Below are 24319 nucleotides of genomic sequence, written 5' to 3' on the forward strand. Positions count from 1 at the left end.
CAGGGTAGAAAAACATATGAATTAATACAAAATTTTACTATAGCATGAGAAATGTTCTCTTTCCTTTTGATGCTATTTCTTATCAAGACCCCAAAAAACCAAGACTTAAAGTTTGAGAACAATCATATATCATTAGTGTTATGAAGCATCAGTGAACTAAAGCAGAAGCCATTTTGAATTTCAGGTCCTACAATCCAGGCTCTGTCTGGGGAAGAGAAGAGAGGCAGGATGTCAAAGCCAAAGTCTACCAGGGTTTTCTCAATCTGCAGGCTTTGTGGCCTGAGAGTAAACAAGGAGAGGTGACCATCATGGTGAAGATTGACTACCAGAGTTGCAGGTAGACATAAGCAGTAGTCTTCCAAATGTTTGAAGTTGGTGTTGTGATTGATAAAACATAAATTTGTTTGAAAATATTTCTGAGTATATTGTCAGTACTTGTCTTTTTAATCAACAAATTAAAGGACTAAATTGCTATAACGGGGAATGGCAGGGGAGATCACTGGCCATTGGCCTAAAATCCTTTCATAGACTTGTATAATTAAGGCAGAGCTTAAGATTTCGCTGGACCTGAAATGGAAACCACCAGTAGCCTTGTCAAAGCATTAGTTGTGTCAATTCTGTGGGAGAATGTGCAGTGCATTTTAGCTGGTGGAAAAATTTCCTGATTAATTGTGGTAATAAATTAGACTTTGGCATGATAACCAAAATCTGGACATTCTCAATGGGTGGCCTTCCATATCCCAAGAGGAATCCCATCCTCATTCACTAGGCTCAGTCCCTGACCTCAGTGAACATCTTTTCCCATAGAGAAGTGACCCTTCTGCCTATTTCCTGGCAGAAGCCTTCATTTTCTTGGAATAAATGCCCCTGCCTCTCACCTGTATGAAGCTGAGAATGTAACTTACAGGTAGAAGAAAAGAAAGCAAGTAGACTTGAGAATAATACCCTTCAGAGTAAATCTAATCTCCTTATTTTATAAAAAAACTGTAACTTAATAACCCCATGTAAAATGTTTTTGTAAATCATGACAATTATTGCTAACACGTAAGTGGTTTGGGAACTCACCGCCCACCCTGTGTGCTCTGACACTCAGACACTGATCAGAGTGAGTGTCTGCCTGGCACCTGTGTGGACACACCTGTGTGTCCCCTAGCACCTTGGGGACCTTGTGGAATAGTGCACAGCTCCAATCTGAAGTCAGCTGGACCTGGATCAAGTCCTCTGAGTCAGATGTGCCGGATGGTCTTCAACCTTAGAGCTTAACTGCTCTAAGCCTCAATTTCTCTCCTTTCTAAAATGGGGCCAATGGACATACTTATAGGTTTTTGTGGTGGTAGAAAGAAGCAGTGTGTATTTAAATCAGTGTCCTCCAGTCCTGTAGCATTCAAAAATCACCTTTTCCAGTAATACACAGAAAAGCTGTCCAGAGTTCACCTGCCAATCAGGCAGGGAAAGTCCGGGGCCATGGTCATTAGGTCCTGGGTTCCTGGCACCAAGGGAGCCACTGAGGAGTCACTGCAACTTCTTACACCATATTCATATTTCTCCTCCTATGGTGGCCTCCTGCTGGGTGACTTCACAGTCACCCTGGCCCAGGGCTCAAGCCTGTGCTACTTTCCTCCCACTGCCCTACTCTGCTGCAGTCTGCAGCAACCCCTTCTCCTTCATCCCTAAAGCTCAGCTGGCCCACGGCTCTGGGTACCCAGCAGAGTTTACCAAAGGTGGAAGCAGGGCTTTTCAGTCTTTGCACTGTTGACATTGGGGACTGAAGAATTGCTTGTCACAGAGCTCTCATGTACAATGTAGGATATTTAGCAGCACCTGGGCCTCTACCCTAGATCCAGTAGTACCTACAGCCCTCATCATGACAACCACAGAAGTCTCCAGCACTGCCATGGAAATAAGTCTATGGCATAAAGGAGAAATACAAGTGAACAGCACAGGGCTTCCTCTCTTCCCTCCCGTCAGCCTCTGAGTGTGTCTACTGATCTCATTTCTATTGTTCCTCTTTGTGACCCCCATGACCCATCACATGGCCCTCTAGCCTGTTGCTTTATTCTGCACAGTTATTTAACTCTTTCTAATCTCAGTGCACTCTTTCCTCAAGCTCATATTTCATGACAACCAACACAAAACAAAGGGCTTTCCTAAGAGGCTTTCTTTCTCCTTAATGAATCTTTGCACAATTGAGAGCAGCACATTGAGTCTTCTCCAGTTTAAAAATAGTACTCACTACCACCACCTACAATGTGGGCCACCAAGGACCGTGGTCAGCATGGAGAAGATACTCCATAGATGCTGGCTGTCATCATTGTGACTACTGTGACTGTCCCTAATAGCAATAATGCACATCCACTACCTTTCTCAGTACCCTACTGGATGCCCTTAGAGGAGGAACTTAGTTCTTCTTGGCTCTGGAATTGGTCTGTGACAGTTAGTTAGAAACAGACCTTCTCCTTCCACCTCTGTATCATGGAGAATCACAGGGAAGAATAGCTTTCAATAATTAAAAAAAAATGTCTTCTGCTTAATACAGAAAGTCACATGCTCAATAATTCCTGTCAAAGATGGGGGGGGTATAAAAGAAGAACGGGGGGTAGGGAGCCAGGCATTGGGAGGTTGGAATACAGGGAGGTTACGTGAGGGAGGCACACATTGGCAGTTACAGAAGGAAAAGGGATTAGAGCCCATTGTACCTTAAAGCAAGGCCTTTTCCCTCTTTTGCCCAAGCTCAGTGAAGGCAGCCAAGCACAGACGGCTGATGTTATGGTTTTGTTTTAAGGCCTCATTGTTCTTTCATTATAGTTTCCAGTTTCACGGGTTTAAGTGTCTCCCTTTGCCAATAACATTTCCCCTGACGCTTATGTCCTTTTCCATCTGACTTCTATTGATCGTTTCCTCCCTGTCCTTAAGTTGAAAAAGCCCCAGTAGCTGTGGACCCCATCCTGGACCGCAGCCTCAATTTCAGTCGTGTCTAAGCATGGCCCAGATGGACCGGACCAAGGTTCAGCCCCAGAACTGGCTCTTTGACATAAGGACCTTTGACGTCGCACCTGCCTAGGCACAGATCATCAAATGCCAGAGCTGAGGTGGGGCAAAGTAAGCATCTAATTCTACTTCCTCATTTACCAGGTGAGGGATAAGGATCAAGAGAGACAGTGAGAGAGAGGACTTTAACTCTCTGCTCTTTATTCCAGAACTGTTCTTGAGAGATGATTTGGCTGGATGCTCCAAGGGCCCCAGATAGTTTTTGGGATATTTAGGACCTTGTCCAGGCTGGAAGTTACTCCACTATGTCACCAATTCCAGCCAAGGCCTCTGGCCAACACAACTGCTAGCACCAAGGCACTTCAGGAAGATGTCAGAGTAGCTAGCTGTTTGCTAAGTGCCAGGATGCTACCTCACCTTACACCAAAGTTGTGTTTCTGGATAATTGTACATATTTCATTATTGCATATTGTATGTGCGCTGAATCCAAATTTCCTTCTAGTAAGTTTGCACTGAGGAGTACCATGGTGATAGCTCTTGTAGAGGAGAAATCCACAGCCAGCTCAGACAAGGGTTTGTCTTCTTCTTTTTAAATGAAATCTCATTTTCTCATTTACTTCTGTATAATTCCCAGGAAGCATTAATGTCTCTTCATTTCTGATTGGTCTTTAATTGATACTGGCTTTTAACACTTTGGCTTTATGGTTTTCTACTCTCTTTCCCTAAAAATAAGCAGTTTGTGATCTATTAGGACACATTTAAATACCCGAGAAGGGAGGCCAGTGAAGCTGGCTGTTATTAGGTGGCTGCCATTTAAACATAACACCAAGCAAATCCCTAGGTAAGCTGAAGACTCATTATGTTATAAAAATAATTGCCTTTTAATTGGCCTGTTATGGTAACTGGATTCTTTTCCTTTCTGTATCAGAGTTCCGGCGGGGGGGGGGGGGCGCTGTAGAATAAAAAGAACTGTCTTTAATTCAGTAATGCAGATTTGACACGCTAACATTTACTTGCTTTGTCATTTACAGTGATCACTTAGCCCCCCTCTATCTCAATATCTCCATCTGTAAGCAGAATTTCCCAGGCAGTCACAGGATCATCCAGCCATCCTCCCTGCTCTCCTCTTGTCTTTTCTTTCTCAGGAACATGTGACCAGGCTAGTGGAATCAAAGGCAGCCAAACTAAAGACAAAATGCTTCTAGTCCAACTTCTGCCCATTGCCAGTTAAAGTTTATTGACACTACTGTGTGACTCTTCACTGGCCTTCGGGGTCAGTCCCTGTGTCCCCTAGCGTGACTCTTTCTCCCTCTGAGTGGGTCGTGGCCATCAAGGCCAAAGCATCTGCTAACCCCACACAAGAGAGACAGCTTTAAGGTCCTAGCTCTTGCACATGCTGCAGCCATCACCTAGAGCATCTTCCCCTATTGCCACCCTCCAACCCTTTTGATGATTTTAAAACAGGGCTCAACACCAACACCACCTCTGCCATGTGAAACTTCCTCTAACCAATGCTCATTTATGGCAGAATCAGCCCCTTCCCCTTAGGCCTATGAACAGGGTCTGATCATTTGGCTCTAGAAAACTCTACCAAGCTTATCTATGGACACATCTGCCTTTTCAGGTTGTTGGTGAGATCTTTCTGGAGAAGGACCTTGACCTACTCAATATGCACCCCCACCCCAGCAGAGGGTAAATGCTCAGTGAAATTTGGCTGAGTAAAAAAATGAATAAATGAATGAATGATAAATGGATGTTAACCTGAGGTAGATGGCTAGCCAGGTGCACTGGGATGACTAGCAATCCCCCCAAATCCATGTCTACCCAAGACCTACGAATGTGATCGTTTTTAGAACTAAGGTCTTTATAGAACTAAGTTAAAATGAAATCATGTGGATTGGGGTGGGCCTTAATTAAGTGGAAGCATCTTTACAAGAAGAGGGAAATTTGAACACAGACACTACAGAAGGAAAATGGGCCATGAGAACACAGAGGTGGGGTTCATAGTTATGCTGTCATAAGCCAAGAAATGGCAAGGATTGCTGACAACCACTGGAGCCTAAAACATGCCAGGAAGGATTCTTTGGAGAAAGCACAACCCTCCTGACACCTTGACTTCAGACATTATCTTCAAAAGCTGGGAGACTAAAAGTCTGGTGTTTTAAGCCACTCAACTTCTTACAATTTGTTAGATGATCCTTACAAAACTATATAAGGGGTAAGGACATGTTGCTGCACTGTTGAGTAGAAGGTAATCTACAAAAGTTTCTCTTGATGTAGTAGATTTTTTATCACATCTTCTCTTTAGCATCCTTTCTCACTCGCTCTCTCACATTGCTTTGTCAATTTTTCATCAGTATAAATAACTCACAAAACCTTGCCACATCCGGCACACCATTCATCCCTTCCTACTCTCTCCTTAATCCCCAGTCTCTCAACAAATATTTGCAGAGCACAGATATATGTTGGCTTCTTTGAAAGGACATGTGGATATTGTAATGGTTAACCATGACTGTCAACTTGATTGACACCTAGGATATTAATAAAGCACACTTCTGGGTTTGTCTGTGCTGGCCATGGAGGCATGAAGTTGAGAACTATATCTGGTCCTTGGACCCTTTCTCTAGGGCCTCTGCACCTATTGCCTGCTTTCTGGATACCGGGATGTGAGCAGCTTTCCTCCACCACACACTTCTGCCATGATGTTTCTGCCCGGGAGCCAGATGACTATGGAGCAACCCCTCTGAAACTGTGAACCAAAATAGAGGTATCAGATACTTTCTCCCAGCAATGGGAAAGGTGACTGGTAGAGACATAAATAAGTTGACTTCCTCTGGAGAGTTTCTAGTTTAGAGAAAACACAATTTCATGAAATTCTCAAGACATTCTCTTGAGGTGTTTCAAATTGCCCCCCTTTAAAATTGAGAAACCTAATAGGAAGAAAAGGGGCAAAGGGGAAGGAAGTGGGAGGGGTAGGGGAAAGGATAGAAGGGAATGGGATTAATATGAGAAAATGGAAAAATAGGAACAAAATCTTTGTAAATAGGGAGGAATGGAGGGGTTGAAGGGAGGGCTGGGCAAGGGTGAAAAATAAGAACCAAGAGAGATTATGTAAAGGTGCAAATTTCCAATGGTGAACGTCATTATATTGTATACCTAAAATGTACCAATGATTAGAATGAATAATCGATAAGGCGAAATAGGAAGAAAAGGTCCAAAGGGGGAGGGGCAGGGGAAAGGAAAGAAGGGAAAGGAAAAAAGAAAAGAAATGGAAAAAATGGAAATAAAGTCTTTGTAAATAGGGAAGGGTGGAGGGGGTGAAGGGAGGGCTAGGAATGGGGAAAAAATAAGAACCAAGATGCATTATGTAAAGGTACAATTCCCAATGAGAAAAGTAAATGTGTTGTATACCTACAATGTACCAATAAAAGAATTTAAGAAAAAAATTGAGAACCCTAAAACTCCTGTGGGTCAGTTAACTTACTTAGGTCACACAGATAGTAAAAAGCACTGCTGCAACTGCCTAACAGCATCCTCCCCAGACTTTGCTCCCACCCCAGATGAGACAGAGCCAATGAGATGGGCCAAGGTTTACAAACAAGGCTCCTATTCCAAATTCCTCCATTCCTTCGACTCTGTCAAAGATTAGGAGACAACACATGAAATAACTCCCTGAGTCAAATTCTGACTTCCTCGCAGGTAATTTTGGGTATGTTTCTTAGTTTCCTTGTACCTTAAGTTTCCCATTTGGGAAATAACTATGTCATGGGGATGTCATGAAAATTATATGAGTTGTTGCACAGAAAGGTCTTCTCATGGAACATAGTCAGGATTCAATAACTGGCAGCTGTATCACTATGGCACTAGTCCTGTTCCATCATCCATACTAATTTTTGCCAACTCTGCCAATTCCTGTTCCCATGATTCTTATAGCCATATGCTCCATCCTGAGACCAACCAACATTTTTAGTTCTTACCTAACACCAAGCTTCAGAGATAATAGTTTGAACTGTGTGACATTGCCTATATAAAATTGTTTCTGAACTGCAAAACTGAGATTTTCATATAATATGCTCTCATAGATGGCATAGATGTCCTTAAGATGAAGAGACAAAGGTATCATGCTAGCCTTTTAGAAGGGATTTTAAAATAATCTAAATAGAGGTGGAAGTGTATTTTTTTGCAGCTTCCCTGAGAAGGAAGAATTGGGAGCCCCACAAACGTCCCTTCAGGAGGAAGTGGGCCCAGAGTCCACCTCTGTGACTGAGGTGTCATGACCAGGGATGATGACTGAGCCCTCTCCGCACCTCTGTGAGTGGCAGATTTCAGAGGAGATTCAGTCTAGAACATGGCAGTTGGTACTTTGGTCTCTAAGGGATGAGGAGGATTATTTCAAACTGTAAGAGAGAGACCCTCTTCTCAGAGCACCCAAGCTGCCCTTCAGCTTGGCTTTTGGGGGGGGTGGGGGGAAGCAGAGATCGGACTCAGGACCTTGCACTGACGAGGCAGGCACTGTGCCACGGAGCTAAATCCCCAGCCCCTGGACTTTTTAAAAGGGACCTTTAGAGTGACTTAGGGCAGGTGGGCAGGGCCGCCTTCTCAGGCTCCTAACTTGCTCCTTTAAAGCCCTACTCAGATCTATTCCTTCTGGAGAAAGCCCTGCCCGCCTCCCTTCCCTGTGTTCACACCTCATTAGCACCCTGCCAGCAAGAAAATCTATTTGAACAGCTCTTGCTGACACAGCAAGCCTCTTCCCTTCCAGCGAGGATTCTCTTTCAGTCCCTTTCTGATGGCTCAGCTGCATGGGGACCTGCCCAACTCACGTCATGAAGTCTGTCCTCTGACCTTGCTCTCCCCAAGGCCTGCCTGCTCCACTGTCTCCCCTGTCTGCCAGCCCCTGGGGAAGTAGGCAGCAGGCTCTCTCAGGATCAGGTGCATGTGGACCTAGCAATTGCACTTTCTTGGCTTTGGCCTTACACACAGATATAGAAGCACACCTCTTCCTCTGTGTGCTGCTGAAGGGCTCCAATGATGTCCATCCCATCAGCAAAAATACTCCCATTACTTTAACTGACTGGATTGTTAAGAGCTGCAGGAACATAATAAATATGGTCACAGAGGCATCATTGTCCACTGACTTTTTGACTTTCTTTCATGTGTTCTTCCAAATGTCTTCAACAATTCTAGCTGTGTTCTGATCTGGAAAGAAGTAGGACAGTAAAACTGGATGGGAATGACAAGTGTTCATCCAGATGGGAAATATCAACAATGATGACTCTTTCAAGTACTGGCTCTAACCAAAAAATGAAGCTCCACTGTAATCTTAGGAAAGCTAGAAGTTTGGGCATATTTGTACATCTGCTGGAGTTTCACCAAAAGGAAAGGATACAACTAGGGATACAAGTGCTTACTAAAGCATTCGCAGTTTTTGCTCCTATTTGGCCTCTCTTGGCAATGTTGAGCTGTGGTGGACTTCTGAATCTTCCCCAACCATAAGTTTTCCCTGAGTGAAATGCCAGTGTCTGCTCAAGGTTCAGGCATAGTATGACATGATTCTTCCCCTCACACAGCTGAGAATACCAGGCAGAGCACCTAACAGGTGGATCATGCATGGACATGGCATGAAAAAACAAGCCAAAACAATTAGGACTTTGTCCAATTATACCACACAGAAAGATGAAGTATATGGCAAAAGCAATCATGATGAAATGAAGTAAGGGGATACAATTGGATACAAATGAGCCAAATTCATGAGCAGCCAGAAGGATGAGTAAGCAGAGGAGACTGGAAGAAGAAAGGAGCAGATGCCTAGAGAGGCAGAGTGGTGCAGCAAGAAAGGGAGAAGAGAAAATGAAAGTAAAGAGTGGCAAGGTAAGGGAAGAGAAGAGGTACCAGGCAGCAGTGCTATGGGAAAGGAAATGGAAGATGAAGGAGTGAGAGAGAGCTACACATCCACAAAGAGAAGGAGAACTTAAAGCTGCCCCATCTATACTGATTCCTCAGCTCTTCATTCAGTTCCTATTACCATGCACTCTGACAAGTCCTCCTTTTGGAAGTCACTTGAACAGCCTCTAGACCTTGCAACCAGAAGGCACCCACTAAAGCAGGCTGCTATCAGAAGAACACATGCTGATGTGCAAATGGGGAATTAAGGAAGTCATCAGTCCTCTGGCAGGGTCATCTGAAATCCTCCGGGTCACCTGTGCTTCAGGATGCAGGCCTTTCCAGACTCTAGGAAGGGAATGTGCATGCTTAGACTAGATTTCCCACAACACCCTTGGCAGGGTCTGGGCCAGCACCTGTAATCAAACACATAAATAATCCAGCAATGAAGCACATGAATATTCACACTAAATGGATAACCTCATGTCACACAAGGTCAAGTTCTGAAGCCAAATGATTTCAGATCAGGTCAGGTTTTGCTGGCAATTAAGTTATGAAAAGTTTTCATTTTCTGGGCTCTTTGAATTTTGAAATTGCATATAAGGCACTATGGGCCTGTTCTATTTGCCAGGAAACTATCAAAAACTATCAAAATTACTGTCTGTGACTTTCTTTAAAACAAAAACAAGGAAGCCTCATTGACACTTGCTTGGGCCACGGAGGCGATGTCCACACAGGCAGCAGCCAGAGGGCCTTGGAGGTGGCCAGCACCCCTGACCCAGAGAGCACTGGGCCATGACCGGCACTGCTCACCCATGAGCACTCACCCACCTCACTCTCCTGCAGAGCACGGGTGCCCCGCACAAGACTCAACAAGTCCAGCCCCTGGAAAGCTGGCCAAGTCAGCCCTGTGCCAAAGGCCCTCATCAGTTCTGCCTCCTGGAGAACCTAGGCCCTCCTCCAGCTCCCTCACCCTCCCTGACTTCCAAGCCTTTTGTTTCTTCAGGTCTACTCACCTCACCGGTGTGCGGTATGCATTTCCTAAGAGGTTAGGGCCTCGCTGGGTGTGTAGCCCTTCCTTACCTGGCCCTGTCCTGAACTTCAGGAGAGAAAACAGAGGCCTTTCTGTTCTGTCCTGATAGGGGAGTGATGTTTGAGCTAGTGAGGTCTGCAAATTCACCTCAATTGTCCATCCTTATTGAGCACTTCTGCCCATGCAGCCCTGGCCCAGACAGTTTGGTGAGGACCAAATGCGACAGTTGCTGTCCCAAAGAAGGGGAGGGAAAGCCGCATAACGTCTTATGGTTTGCTGATGGCTGGATAATAAACATCCATTAACACATAGGACTCTGCAGACCCTCAGAGCAGCTGCATGGGATCATCTGATGTCACTGAGGCGGTGCATGGGGACTTGGCCAATGGAAGGGTTCTCCTTTCAGATCAGACGATGGAGGTAGAGGCACAACATCAAAACCAAAACCCAGAAATATCGCAGTATTTTCTCCTACTTCAAAAGTTCTCACAATTAAAACCTGAACCCGTAAGACTCCTACAAGAAAACATGCAACAAAGTTCCTTGACATTGGTCTCAGCAATGATTTTTTTGGATGGGACAGCAAAAGCATGGAGCACAAAGACAAAGATAAACAAGACTATATAAAATGGAAAAGCTTCTGCACAGCAAAGGAAACAATTAACAAAATGAAAAGGCAGCCTATGGATTGGGAGAAAATGTTTGTGAACCATGTATCTATCTGATAAGGGGTTAATATAAGAAATTCACACAACCCAATTTAACAAAAATCCTTATTTAAAAATTGGACTGAGGATTTGGCTCAGCAGTAGAACACTTGCCTAGAAAGTGTAAGGCATTGGATTTAATCCCAGGAATGAAAATAAATAAACAAAAAGGAGCAAAGGGCCTAAATAGATATTTCTTCAAAGAAGACATTTAAATGGCCAAATAGGTACATGAAAAGTAATCAACATCACTAATTATCGTGGAAATACAAATTAAAATCACAATGAGATATCACCTCACACCTGTTAATATGGATGTTATAAAAAAAAAGCAAGAGATAACAAGTGTTGGGGTGGAGACAAAGGAGCCCTTGCACACTGCTGGCAGGGATGGGTACGACCATTAAGGACAGTGACTATGAGGGAATGGCACCAGAAGGGCACTAGAGGCAGCACAGTGGCCCAGAGCCCAGTTTGCCAAAGGCAGCTCAACAGGTCAGAGCATGGAAGTCCAGAAGCAGCATGGACTTAGGCAGTGGAGGGAGTGGAAGAAACTCAGAGCAGCACAGCAGAGCCAGCGCATTCATCATCCAGCCTGGAACCCTGGCCAAGCTGAAGCCTGGAAGTGTCACTTTTCTTGGGCTCTCCACACAGCTTTGGCTGGAGGAATGCTGTAGACTGTGGGGGAATGGACAGAGTCCACAGTATTCCGGGTTGCACAGGGCAGGTGCAGCTCCCTCCTGGATGGCTCACAGCACTTGGGCCTAGAAACATTTACTGTGGGCAGCAGCAGGCAGGCCTCTGTCCCAGAGCAGGAAGCCAGGCTTTATCCAGAGAAAGAGGCAGGCCTCTGACCCTGAGCTGCTGCCCAATCTGCCAGAACCTGGGGCTCGAGCTCCACCCTTTAACCCTGTCATCCCACAGGCATTGCTACCTTCTGAGAGCTTTAGGGAGCTGCACCAAGAGGCACAGACACAGGAGCACAGCAGCTGGACCCACACAGAAGAGAGCAGATTGCAGAGACTGTGCAAGGTGCCAGCATTGCCCGCAAAGCAGCGCTTGGGTATCACCCTCCTATGCCTTCCCCAGGGGCTTTGATCCATGGCATTTACTTTATAAAGAATGTCTATGAAGTTAAGGCATTTGGAGAAAAACAAAGGTGGATTATAACACCTCCTGTGTGCCTGGTACATTTATACTCTGTGCATTTCATTTAATTGCCCCATTAACCCTGACAATAATCATTATCTTCACTTCACAAGTAAAACACTTGTAGCCAAAAGAGGCTATGAGGCTGCCCCATGTTCAGAAGACAGGGTTGCTTGAGTCACTCTCACTGAATGGAGCCTCCTTGGCTCAACGTCATGTATCTTACATGTACTGATGGAATTAAAAAGCAAATACAGGATACATTAAAGGAGGTCTACCCATATGGGAGAATATCATCAGCCATTAGAAGGAATGAAGTACTCACACTTGCTACACAAAGGGATGAACCTTGGAAGCATTAAGTGAATGAAGTCAGTCACACAGCAACACATTTCATAGGATTCTGTTTGGACAAAGGGAGGGAACTCTACAGACAGGTAAGTCAGGGGTAGCCAGGGACTGAAGCATGGAAATGGAGAATGATTTCCAATAGGCAGAGTCTCTGTTTCACACAGTGGTGAGCTTTAATGCTCTGAAATTGCATACTTTAAAATGTCTAAAATGACAAATGTGTATTTTACCACAAAAAAAAGCAAATATAAAATTATAACCCATGTTTGCCTCACTTGCTAGTTGGTGAGACTTGTCCCCATTGCAGAGGGGAGAAGTAATTCCAGGCAGCCAATGACTGTTCTTGATTCTGAGACCCCTGGTCTTGCTCAGATTTCTCCTCGAGGCCTAGAAAACCCTAACCTCAGGGAATGGACGGTGGTAAAAAGTACCTGTCTTTCTAAAACCCATCTACCCTTCATATGTACATTCAGATGTAGAGTATCCATGCATCCTATTTGAATTCATAAAAGTAAATACGTATTAGTGAAAATATAGGTGCACACAAAGCGAAATTTCATCCAGTCACACTAATTAGTATAATAAGAGCAGCTACATTTTTGAGTGGCCACTGTGTGCTAGACTTGATAAGAGATGCTTTTAATTATAAATATATTACAGTGATCCAGCAAGAGTGATATTATCATCCCCAATTTGCTGATGGGGAAAACAAGACTCTCAGGGGTTAAACAGTTGGTCTGAAGCTGCAGTTAGTAAGTAGTAAAGCCAGGATCCAAACTCTTTTTTCAATTCCCAAGTCCACGAATAACTGGTAGAAGAACTCTTTGAAATACAAAAGGTTCTAGATTATAGAATATCAATAAATCACAACTTTTTTGTTTTTTCCACATACATTAATTAAAGGGGGAATGAATAGATTGTTTCCTGATAGGGGCTCATACATATTAAGCATTATACTGCGTGTGTGTGTGTGTGTGTATGCATATATATATATATGCCTTTCCATTGAATGGCACTTGACAGCATTCATCATATCTTTTTTATCACACCTTGTAAAGCCACAAAAGAGGACTTCCAGAACTGCTTCAGAAAATGGCAAGGATTGTAGAATACATGTGTTTGAAGTGGGGGTGGGTGTATTTTAAGGGGAATTGATGGAAATGTGTCTTTTGCTGTAATACTTTTTTTTAAATTTAAACATTCACCATATGTTTGAGCTGATTGATAGCATAAATATTCACAACTGGAAATTATTTACACAGAGAAATGATTTTAATATCATTACAGTATGGAAAATCAACAATGCAAAATCAGTGGATTAGATTAGTGAGCTTTGATGACATGTAATCCAGGTAGTTTCATCTCTGTGCAGTTTCATTAAAGAATAGGGCTGGACTTTTCTTTGCACACACCCCTATCATCCTGTGAGCACCAGAGATCCCACTGCACTCATTTCCACTTTGGCTGTGTGTTGGAGGGTGATTTCACAGATCCTGGCACTCCCAGGTGGCCTTGTGCAGATGAGGTAATTTGAATGGACACAGCAGTCTTGCAGGCAGGGCCGGTCTTCACCTCTGGACCACACAGAGGCGATCAGCAGTCACTATTGATGAACAGCTCTCAAGGGACAGTGACCTGATGAACAGCTCCCCAGTCCAGGTGCCACAGTGCCCATCCAATTGGAGACTGGAGGAGACATTGACTAAGGCCAGGACTCCTCATGGCCTGACCGACCACGTCCTCTGGGAGGTCGGAGGATATCTGAGATAGAGCTGCCTGTAACTGCCCCCCCCATCTATTTTTGCTTCAGCCTATTGCTATATTGTGCCAAATCACCTCATAATCTTCCAGTTTGATCCTCAGGATCTTATGTTGAAAGCTGAAGTAAATTTTCTCTGTGGCTACCATTTGTGCCGATTCTTTTCAAAGTAAGAACAAAGCCTCCAATTCAATGGTTGCCAAAGTAGTGTGCGAAACGATTCATTTAGTGGGCTCAAACTTGGGATCCTCCTGCCTCAGAGCTTCCCAGACTGCTAGGATTACGGGTATGTGCTACCTTGTTTGGCTGCTTGTATAGTAGAGGAATTTCTGTTCTTGGTGATTGCAAAGGGTCAAAATAGGCAAAATATGGAAAATAAATGAAAAATAAAAGCTACGTGTTTCAAGGCACTATGTGCTGTCATTTATTTTTATACATATTGCATATACATATTATCTCTCTTACAGCAGAAATGAAGTACCATACTTCCTCCTAACATAGACTGAGTAATTATTTAGCAACATAAAAAGTGTTCCTTCTCCTCTGGCACTAATGGACTACATTGGTCCCATGATCTCTAACAGGAGAGTGCTAGGGCAACACAGAAATTTTTGCAAAATACCTGTTTTGCCGGTTTCACTTTGTTATTTTTTAAGCACAGTCTCCCCACTCCCCATTCAGTCCATGTCTCGGTGAAGGATATCACTTGAGTATAAATCCAATCTCAGGGTTTGTGGCTGTGGACGTACACAAACCTGTGTACAGCATTAGTGAATGTGAACCCTACGTGATAGGAAGACATGCCTAAGGTTCATGGGGTAACGTGTACAACACTTCATAGCTGGAGCTGCTGGCGGAAAATGCTCTGGCAATGCAGACCAGGGCTGAGAGCTCTGTGTGAACTGGGTGTGAACCCTGACCTCCAGTGTGAGCCTGAGAGGCTCGCTGGCTGACTTCCTCTCCCAGCCCCATCTTCACCTACATCACAGTAAGAGCTGGAAGCCTCTCATCTAGGAGAGAAGAATACAATTCTCTTAGTGTACAATCCATTTCATTCCCAGCTGTGGGATTAAATTTATTCTTTTCTGAAGTGTTGTCTGTGAATATAAATCATTTAAGTTTATATGTTTTTGTTGCTGTGGCAACTGTGTGGTTAATTTAATTCCAGTGTGTGTGTGTGTGTGTGTATGTATGTGTGTGTTTTAATTTCAAAGCCATGATAAAGAGCCAGAGCACTTAACTGGTGGGAGTCAGAACAGAGGCAGAAGAGGCAGGAGGAGGCAAAATTAACACAGCATTCTTCCACTGGCTAAGATCTCTGAACAATTCTGTCATTCTGACAGGCTAACCAACAACAGAGGGACGAGTTAGAATTTTTCTCTAAAATGAAGAGTTAATGAAAGACTGGCTGGGTTTCTTTGCAGAGCATCTAAATCTTGTGATCCACAGCTCTGCTACCTCTCCCAACCTACCTGGGTTATTCTCTCTGCCAAGGGGGCAGGAGCTTCATCTTTTCACATTAAAGGGTCACTAGAAGCTAGAAAACACCTGTCCAATAAAAGTTTCTTAGATGGATGGGTGGACGGGTGGATGAGAGGGTGAAAAAAGATGGCCATAAGCAATGAAAAAGAGAATTTTCTTTTGTTAAGAGACCGTCAAATGCTATACACTGTGCCAGGCATAACATTATAAACTCAAAGCAATCCTGATAAGCAGGTGTGATTGTTTCCTTTCTGTAGATGAGGAAGCTTCAAACTGAGATTTAGAGAGCTTATCTAGTGAATCTTAACTGTTCAAACTATAAAACTCCAAACCCCATACATATTCTACCTGCTCAAGTCAAAATAAATAGATGGTTGGGTGATGAGTGGGTGGCTGGATGGATGTGTAGATGGACTGACAGATGCTTTCTCATTTCTGGCTGCCTCAAAATTCTTTATGTATGCAATTTAATAACTTAGGGAGAAAATATCTATCTTTGTGTTGCCCTAAAAACAGAGTTTAATCTTTCAACATAAAACTCATCTCTTCCTAAACAAGAGGATAATTTTCTTTTACTACATCTTCTAATGGTATTTCCATCCCATTTGTTGTATTCTGTTCTTAAAATACATCCATTGGCCTGAATTAACTTTGATTTTCATATTTATTCTCTTATCTCTATTGCATTAAATTTCTTTTTCTTGTACACAGTGATTTCCTCAATTCCTCCTCTGTGTCAGTAATTTCATTTTCAACTATGCTGCTTATCATTTTCACTATTATTTATTTTCCCAAAAAGATACTCTTTCTCGTCCTCAATTTACTTGCTGAATTCCTGGGGTTCATTTTTTTCTCTCTTTTAATCTGCTGTTTAGAAAGCTCATTTGACTAAACTTTTATTATTTAAAATGATAAGTCCTATAGCAGCAATGACAAACATTTTAGAGACAAGTGCCCATAACCCAAAACCCACTTATTTATCACCAAGTGCCAATACTGCAATTAAACCTGAATACTGAGATTTTAGTTTAGAGAAAACATTTCATACATTAATATCTTTCATCTTAAAATACAAACAAATAACACACATGCCATAGGTTCACCACCTTTGTCCTATACCTTCTAAAAGCCCAAGCCCTCTCAGAAAAATTTCTTCTCCTTTCTTTTCTCTTCTAGACTTGGCTCTCTTATTTTGAAGTCCTGTTCATTTTGCCTATATACATATCAATTATTCATCCATTTCTTTTTATTTTATAATATTGGTTATATTATATCATATTATTTTGTATTTTATTATAGGGCCCCATGATTGCATCAGTGGCTTTATATGAAGAGGAAGAGAGATCCACATCAGCAAGCTTGCTTTTGTCTCAATATGTGATGTCTTCCACCTCTTTGGGACTCTGCAGAGTCTCTACCAACAAGAAGGTCCTCACCAGGTGCAGCTGCCTTATCTTCAACTTGCCAACCTCCAAAATTGTGAGTTGAATAAACACTTTATTCATAAATTATTCAGTCTGTGATATTTTGTTATAGCAACAGAAAACAAGGTAAAACAAATATATTCGTAATTACATCATTTTGCTAGCTCTTTCTTATCATGGACTACTAGGTCCAGATCCTCTATTGATTCTCACCCAGAAAGGGTAAAATCTCTTTGACATTTTGACCAGTTTAACTGAAACTTTAATTTCTCTGCAGGGGTTTGTGGGTTGAATGTATGTGCCACCAAGTTTTCTGAAGTCTGAGAAATCTGAGGAGGAGAAGCACTGCCCAGTGGGGACTGGGGTTATGGACTTGCTGGGTGCAAATGTTCCTTCACGGACTTTATGGCTGACATCCCAGCCATGAGCTGGACTTGCTCAAAATGTTCTTGGATCTGTCCCCAGACAGACTGGCGCCATGGGACCAAGAGAAAGCTAAGGAACTTTCTTGCCTTTCATGAGAGCTTCGCAAAGCAAGCAGGTCTTTTTTACTCCAGGATTTGCCCTTGGCTTTCTTGTGCTTCCTTGGGGCATTCTTCTGCACCTCTCTGCATTTGTTTAATTGACATTAATTCTCTAGGATCACTTCAAGGAGCAGAAGGGAAGAATGAAAACCATATCTAGTTCATCAGAGTGTTTAATGTTATAGCTACCACTTTTCGAAGATTATAGCATGAGGTTAAACTGTTTTGATTTTAGATTCTCTTTTTAGAGGGAGATGTTATACCTGTGTTTAATCCCACCATTTTTATACAGAAATCATCTCTTGGTCTATGACTCTTGGTTTAAGCCAAATCTTGGTTATGACTTGGTGTATGAGGAACCTAATGGTCTCAGGTTTGGAAGGTCTGCAGACCTAGTTGTGAACCCAGCTCCATCCCTGTGACAGCAGTTCTAGAGTGGGGCCAAAATCGACACTATCCAAAGACACTTTTTTATCCTGGGGAGTGGAGGGTGCTACTGGTATCTCATAGGTTGAAGCTAAGATTTCTGTAACATCTTTCTGTGGAAAAATGACAATGTGGTCCCAAATCACATGCTTACAGGATAGTTCCCCACAACAAATAATGATCCAGTTGAAGATGTCAAAACTGGCAATGTTGAGAAATCTTGCCTTCATAGCTAATGGACTTGGGCAATTCTTTTACTGTTTCTGAGCTTTAGTGACTTTGTATTTAAAAATCAGCATGATAACCCTTGTCCACAACAGATATTAGATGGCCAGGCCTTAATGTTAATAATAAGCAAAAATAATAATTTTCTGTATTATCATCAGCATTCTTGTGAGTAGTACAGCTGCAATTTCTTGAACAGATGTATAAGTGTAAGCAATTAATGCACCTATTCTAATCCCAAATTATTGCAGACAAAGTTAAATTCACTTTGGGAGCAGCATTGTCTTTCACTGACTCCTACTGTTTCATCTGCTTTGGTTTGTTGTTTGTTATTGCATTATTCCGTACTGTACTTTTTCTTCTTCTTTTCTAAATGAATCTTTGGGCCTTTATAGGAACAGCAGCAATCTTTTGCCTTTTTTCTTAATTGCAAGCATGGATTTTGCTTGCTCCTTTTTACATAACTGTCTCATGTTACCACATCCTCCAAACTCGGGGTGTCAGGTTCCAGCACCATGGGCAGAGAATTTGACCAGGGCTGTGTATCAGAGGAGCCCCGAATAATGATCCTGACCTTGATGTTACAAAATGAAAGCCTAAATTCTTTGCCTTGTCTTATTGGAGAGTAGCTACAATTCAAACATGCCCAGGGTTGGATGCACGCTCTCCATTCAGACAAAAGGACAGAAGACTAAAGTGTCATGCTTCTGTTTTAAGGCCAGTAAACTAGATGGTGTCCTATACAGTGATATGTACAACACAGGGCTTTTGACAGAGCTTCTATCCCTGACCCTTAAATGTATCACAAAAGGGGAATGGTAGCTCTGACCTTGGAGTGCCTTTCATTTCAAGTTCATCCAACCAGCCCAGACTCGCTCCCCAGAGCAGCCTTTCAAGAAAAGATCATATACACAATACACAAGTGTATATGCATCTATAAGTCCTTATGAGTTTCTAAAAGCTGAAAACCATTATGAAAATATCATGGACCTACATTCATATTTCACCTCTGCCATTTACTAGCTGGATGGCATTAGGCAAATTAATTAATCTCAATCAGACTCAATATTCTCATTTGTAAAGGGAGAGTAATAGAGTTCATCTAAGCAACCAGCAGATGAACCTAAAATGGTATCTTCCATCTTTCTCTGTCTCTTTATAACACTCAGATTAAGTTTTACTTTTATAAAATATATTCTGGTTTTGAAGCTCTGGGAGCTGTTATTATTCCTGGGTCTATTAGTGACTGCCAGTGACCTTCTTCTTGTGCGACAGTCAGCAACAAACATCTGTGACCACACTGGGAAAAACGGGGGAGAGATGGATTAAATTTGGTCAATGCTTGGGATCATATGGAAACGGGATTTTCTTTTATTGTTTGATTTAATGAATCTCAAAAGGGCTTGGCCTTGTGAGTCACAAATGAGTAAAACAATGGCAGTGCTGTCTATGGCCCGCTAGCCCACCTCCTCACAGAGAAAGCCTCCCACAGGGTATCCAAGCCTAACCAGGAGGCGTTGTATTGTTAGTAAGAGGAGTGGGCCATGGAAACTACTCTCAAGGAGTTGAGGAAGATGACAATGATAAAAAGATGATGACGAAGGAGGAGGAGGAGAACAATATTGTCAGTGATGATGATAGTGGTGGTGATGGTAAATTATTCCTACCATTTATCCAGGCTTATGAATTGCAAGACCCTGCACAAAACACTTCAGCAATGCATTCACATGACCCCATGCAGTATCAATAATGGATATAACTGTGTGCCTTTTGCATGTGGGAAAAATGAGATTCAGAGAAATCAAATCACTTGTCCAATGTCCCAAGGAAGACAATGAAAGAATAACAGCTATTTTCTTTCCTAGTTGTTTGGGGAACAAAGTGGTGCTGAAGAAATGTTTGCCTTTAATCACTCCTCAGAGGGTTTGCTAAGGAGAAACAAAATTTGCTTTGGAGTTAGACTGACATGGGCTTGAATTCTCTGTCCTTGTCTCATACTTGTTTTTGTCCTTTGGAAAGGAAAGTAATGAGACCTCCTCTCCAAGTCTAAACTTTCTCATGTAGAAAAGGAAAGAGCCATAACTCACAGGATGGTGGCTACCATGACTCCATGAGGGTTTATTGGGGTGCCTGCCTGGTGCACAGAATGTGCTTAGTAAATGTTGGTTTCCTTTTCAGTAACCCAGATGAGGGTTGAGAGCATGGAAAGTTCAGAGTCTGACCTTATCGGCTTTGCAGTACCTGTACTGCAGGAGGTTGGACAGAGCAAGTTGACCGAGATTGAAACTGAGAGGAGTCTTAACAGTTGTTAACAGTACTGGGAAAAAGAAAACACAAACACCATCATGGAAAGTGAAATTACCTCTGGAAAAATGTAAAATTTCTGTGAGAAATACTCAGCTATGAACCCAAACACAATCGCCATTGCTCTCAGAAAGATCTTCTGACATATCATTTTTGGATGCAAGATTCTATATTTGTAGAGCAAGAATAAACATTATCATAACTCTCTTGATATCTTTTGGCCAACCCTTGGCTTCTCCTGGTGTAGCATAAAGCACTTTTGGGCGTTTTAGAATAACATTCTCACTCTTACTCCTCTTATTATTCTCCCATGATGGAAATTTACACATGGTGATAGCATCACCTAAAGCTTAGTGATTCCAACTCTCCTCTCTCTGCATGAGCCTAAGGCCAACTCAGTGGTTGAATACAAGTGGTCATTTGGTTCACGTGTGGACTAGAAAAGGAAGAAGGATAATGACACAGTAGTCATCATCCAGGAAGGATGGGCATGCCATTCCCTGCCCTTCCAGACCCCTTTTACATGGCCAAATACCATTTTGGCTCTGAGTTAGACTTTACCTCTTATTTCCAATAGTTTAGAGTCATAAACAATATCTATCATAGGTGACTGCATTTCTGACATGTAAATATGAAGCCCAAAATAAATCATTAAAGTCTTCTGAATATGGGGATATCAGGGCCCTCTCTTTACCCTCACAGGTACAACCAAGGCCTCAGACCTCAGCTCATCCCAAATAGGACAGAGTCCCTGATGAGCATGCCATCAATAAATACCAGACCAGATGCCATGAAATTCCAATCAGAAGAATTTATAATGTGAAGTCAGGTATTATATAGTGAGAAATAAATAAACAGAAATTGTCAAACTCCTGGCAGCTGGGTCCAGCACCAGAGGCAGTAAATGAACTAACTCCATAAATCATATTTATGAACAGCCCCATTGTGCATAACTCTGCCATTGGAACTTTCCATTATATCTCTGAAGACAGGGGCTCCTTGTATCTCATGGAGATGCTGAATGAGCAGGGTCAGCAGTGACCTACAGGTGTCAGGCCAGCACTGAGACATCACCTTTGTCTCTCTAGGTCAATGTGTGCAGAAGGGCTTAGGGGGAGTGTTCTGGCCTCCCATTTGGAGAAATTCAGGAAAGAGCCAAGGTTCCAAGGGAATTCTGATAAGGTGAATCTCAATACCTTAGCACTTATTATAAGTAGCCCAAGGCCCAGTAAATGAGAACTTGGCTCTGTTTAGGGGAAGCCAAACAACTGTTCTCCTCTTCTCTATTATGAACAGAAATTCTCTCTTGCTTTTTCTCCTTCAACATAATCTTTTGTTCACCAAGAGACCCAAAACATGGTACAGGGAAGGGATGGGATGGAGAGGAGCACTCTTAAAACACTTTACGTCTCCAAGCTCTAGCACATTGTTTTACATCCATCCTAACAGTGCTCCTTAATTGATTACATGAGTGAATGAATGAATACCCTAAAATACAGACATCTTCTGAATTGCCTTAAGGAATGCAGTTTAAGATGAATGAAAATACTTTTTAAGGCTAAAACTTCCATTGTGGTCTATAGTAGGAGGTAGAAAGTAATGATTAAGACCACATATATTAAATTCAACTGTTGGGTTCAAATCATTGCTCTATCTCAATTAACCAAGCAGGCAACTAAACCTCTGAGTCATGATTAATTAGCACATTCATACAATGGCAGTATTATTAGTAACTGACTACATTAAAAGAATTTAACTCATACACATACAGTAGGTAGCAGAAAGCTTGGCAAACAACAATCTTGGACTTAAGTAGGGATACTGATTATCGTGTGCTGACACCTTCCCCCTTCTGTAGCCTCTTCCTTTATAACTTAGTGTTTATCAGGTAAGACTACTTGAGCTTGAATGAAAGGGGAGTGTGAAAGTTCTCAAAATTCTGAGGAGCAAAGGGCTATGGCTAAGACCATCATAGAGACTAACTGAGCTAGTCTAAGGGCTATGCTTTCTCCTGAGACCTGTGACATGGCAAGAACATGCAGTCAAAAGATGGCCCTATGTTACCAACTCTCCATGGCTATTCAGCCTTCCCTAGTAAGACTGAGACTTCTGTATAGCTTCGTAAAGATGCTGCCTCTCCCCCACTTAACTCCTTTAAAGTCATTCCCTGGCTCTTGCAGCTCAACAGTAAGTAGCAAGCAGGGCAATAATTAGACCCTCTGCTGTGCGTTCCACTGGTGATTTGAATAATTCAGAACACTAGGGGTGAGGGAAGTTAAAATAGAACTTCTCCCTGTGAAATAACCTAGTAACCTTGAGTATATCAACAAGAACAAAAAACAGAACATGGCCTAGGGAAAAGGGCTCCCCTAGGCTTTTTTATACTAAAGGAACATGTCCTAAGAGGACTAAGGGGTATTTCTGGGAACTCACTCCTGTACCTGTTCAAGATCCATGCCAAGAATGACTCCCATGCTGGACATCAACTTTCAGATTGACTTGGGACTCCATTCTGTGTCTCATGATTTTATGAGTGCCTTCCTGGCACTCTCATAGCCCCCATGTTTAGTCTTAGGAATGGGCAATTGTTATTTCTAAATTATCTCCATTATCACTGTTTCTTTGTGGTACCAGAGGAATCTGACGTTTTGAGACCATGTTGTCATAATAAGATAATTTTATCAACCATAGCTTCCAGCATTGGAATTCACTTCCATTTGAAAGGTTACCTCTGTTTTTATTTACTTGGGAAACATGACTACAGGCAAGCATTAAATAAAATTATCAATCAAGGACCTCCCAGACTTAGTTCTTAGTCCTTGGATTGTGATTTCAAACTAAATGATAAATAGTGAGTCCTGAGGGCATGATGGCATCCAAAAGTGACCATGCAAGCCCTCATATTGTCCTCGGCCTTTGTGTGGAGCAGGAAGGATTCCTGAGGGAAGACTGAGTCGAGAGTACCAGGTATTTGGCTTCTCATGGCACTTTTGTCATGTGCCATCACTATACTAATTATGGAAAGGTCAAGTCTTTTCATGCCTGCAGAGGGCATTCAAATTCCTACCTTGAGAAACACCTGCTTTTCGCCTTCAAGTAGCCCAGTTCTGTTCTAGGTGCTGTCACAAGAAGCCACTCTTGCAAAAGTAGCCACATGCTGGAGAGAAGAGATGTTCTTCTTTGGAGCTGAGTGTTTCTAGGTGTGGGGATCAAGGGACAACTAAATGGCAGCACTTTGGTGTATGAATAACCCAAGCATTGGAGAATGAGTAATCTGGTGGGCAACTCCACAAGTGTCCACTAAATGTGCCCTGTGGACTTATCACTATTCAGAGAAATATCTTTTGCCTGGACAATCTTGCCCAAGTTCTTCTTGCCCATCAAAAGGAGTTGTGTCCTGATGACTTATGTCCTAGGCTAATAAGGGTTCTATTTGTGCCTTGTGATTTATATGAATATGTGACAAGAACTAGTTGAAAAGCATGATGGGACAACTGAAATACAAAAATTTCTATTCCTCAGGTATGCCAGTATCTTTCACAGGTACATAACATTTGAAAATGGTATTTGGGTTTTTCCCACTCAGATCAGAAGGAATTAACCTATACTAATACACAGCTTATGTATATTATGATTAGTATGATTAGTATACAAATATTATGTATATATGTTTAGTACATTATGATATGTATAGTAATCATACAGCTTTCAAAAGTGGTGCAGACAGATGTCTAGGGATGAAGACAATTTGATATATGGAGATGAGGAAGGTATTTCTGTTGCTATCAGAAAGTGAAATGTGGTGCTTCAACTTGATTTTCAGGAGTGATCTTTGAAGGGAGATGTGCTTAAAGAAAAGTAGCAAATTTACCATGAAGTACAACCAAGAAGCTGGTCTAAAAAAGAGGTAGAGAATGACAGGGTTCTTATAGTTCTTTGATCTCTTTTAATACTGTGTGATACTATGTAGTAAGCCATGAAAACGGCTCCCCAGAAACCCAGTGAGGATTTGGCAATGTTTAGAGATATGTTTGATCATAACAATCTGGGAAAGGGGAAAACTG

At 42.3% G+C, this 24319-nt stretch overlaps 1 long non-coding RNA gene across 1 annotated transcript in view; it reads right to left on the bottom strand.

The window, feature by feature from the left end:
- Window positions 1-23888, bottom strand: part of LOC110350700 (uncharacterized) — a 68792-nt gene extending 44904 nt beyond the window's left edge. Inside the window, exon 1 of the long non-coding RNA XR_002397430.2 lies at window positions 23323-23888. This is a non-coding gene — a long non-coding RNA (uncharacterized LOC110350700). The remainder of the gene's footprint in view (window positions 1-23322) is intronic.
- Between the last annotated feature and the right edge of the window lie 431 nt (window positions 23889-24319).

The sequence above is a fragment of the Heterocephalus glaber genome, unplaced genomic scaffold, assembly GCF_053883595.1.
Source record: "Heterocephalus glaber isolate CG9 unplaced genomic scaffold, H.glaber_assembly_v1.0 deba00001531, whole genome shotgun sequence".
NCBI lineage: Eukaryota > Metazoa > Chordata > Mammalia > Rodentia > Bathyergidae > Heterocephalus > Heterocephalus glaber.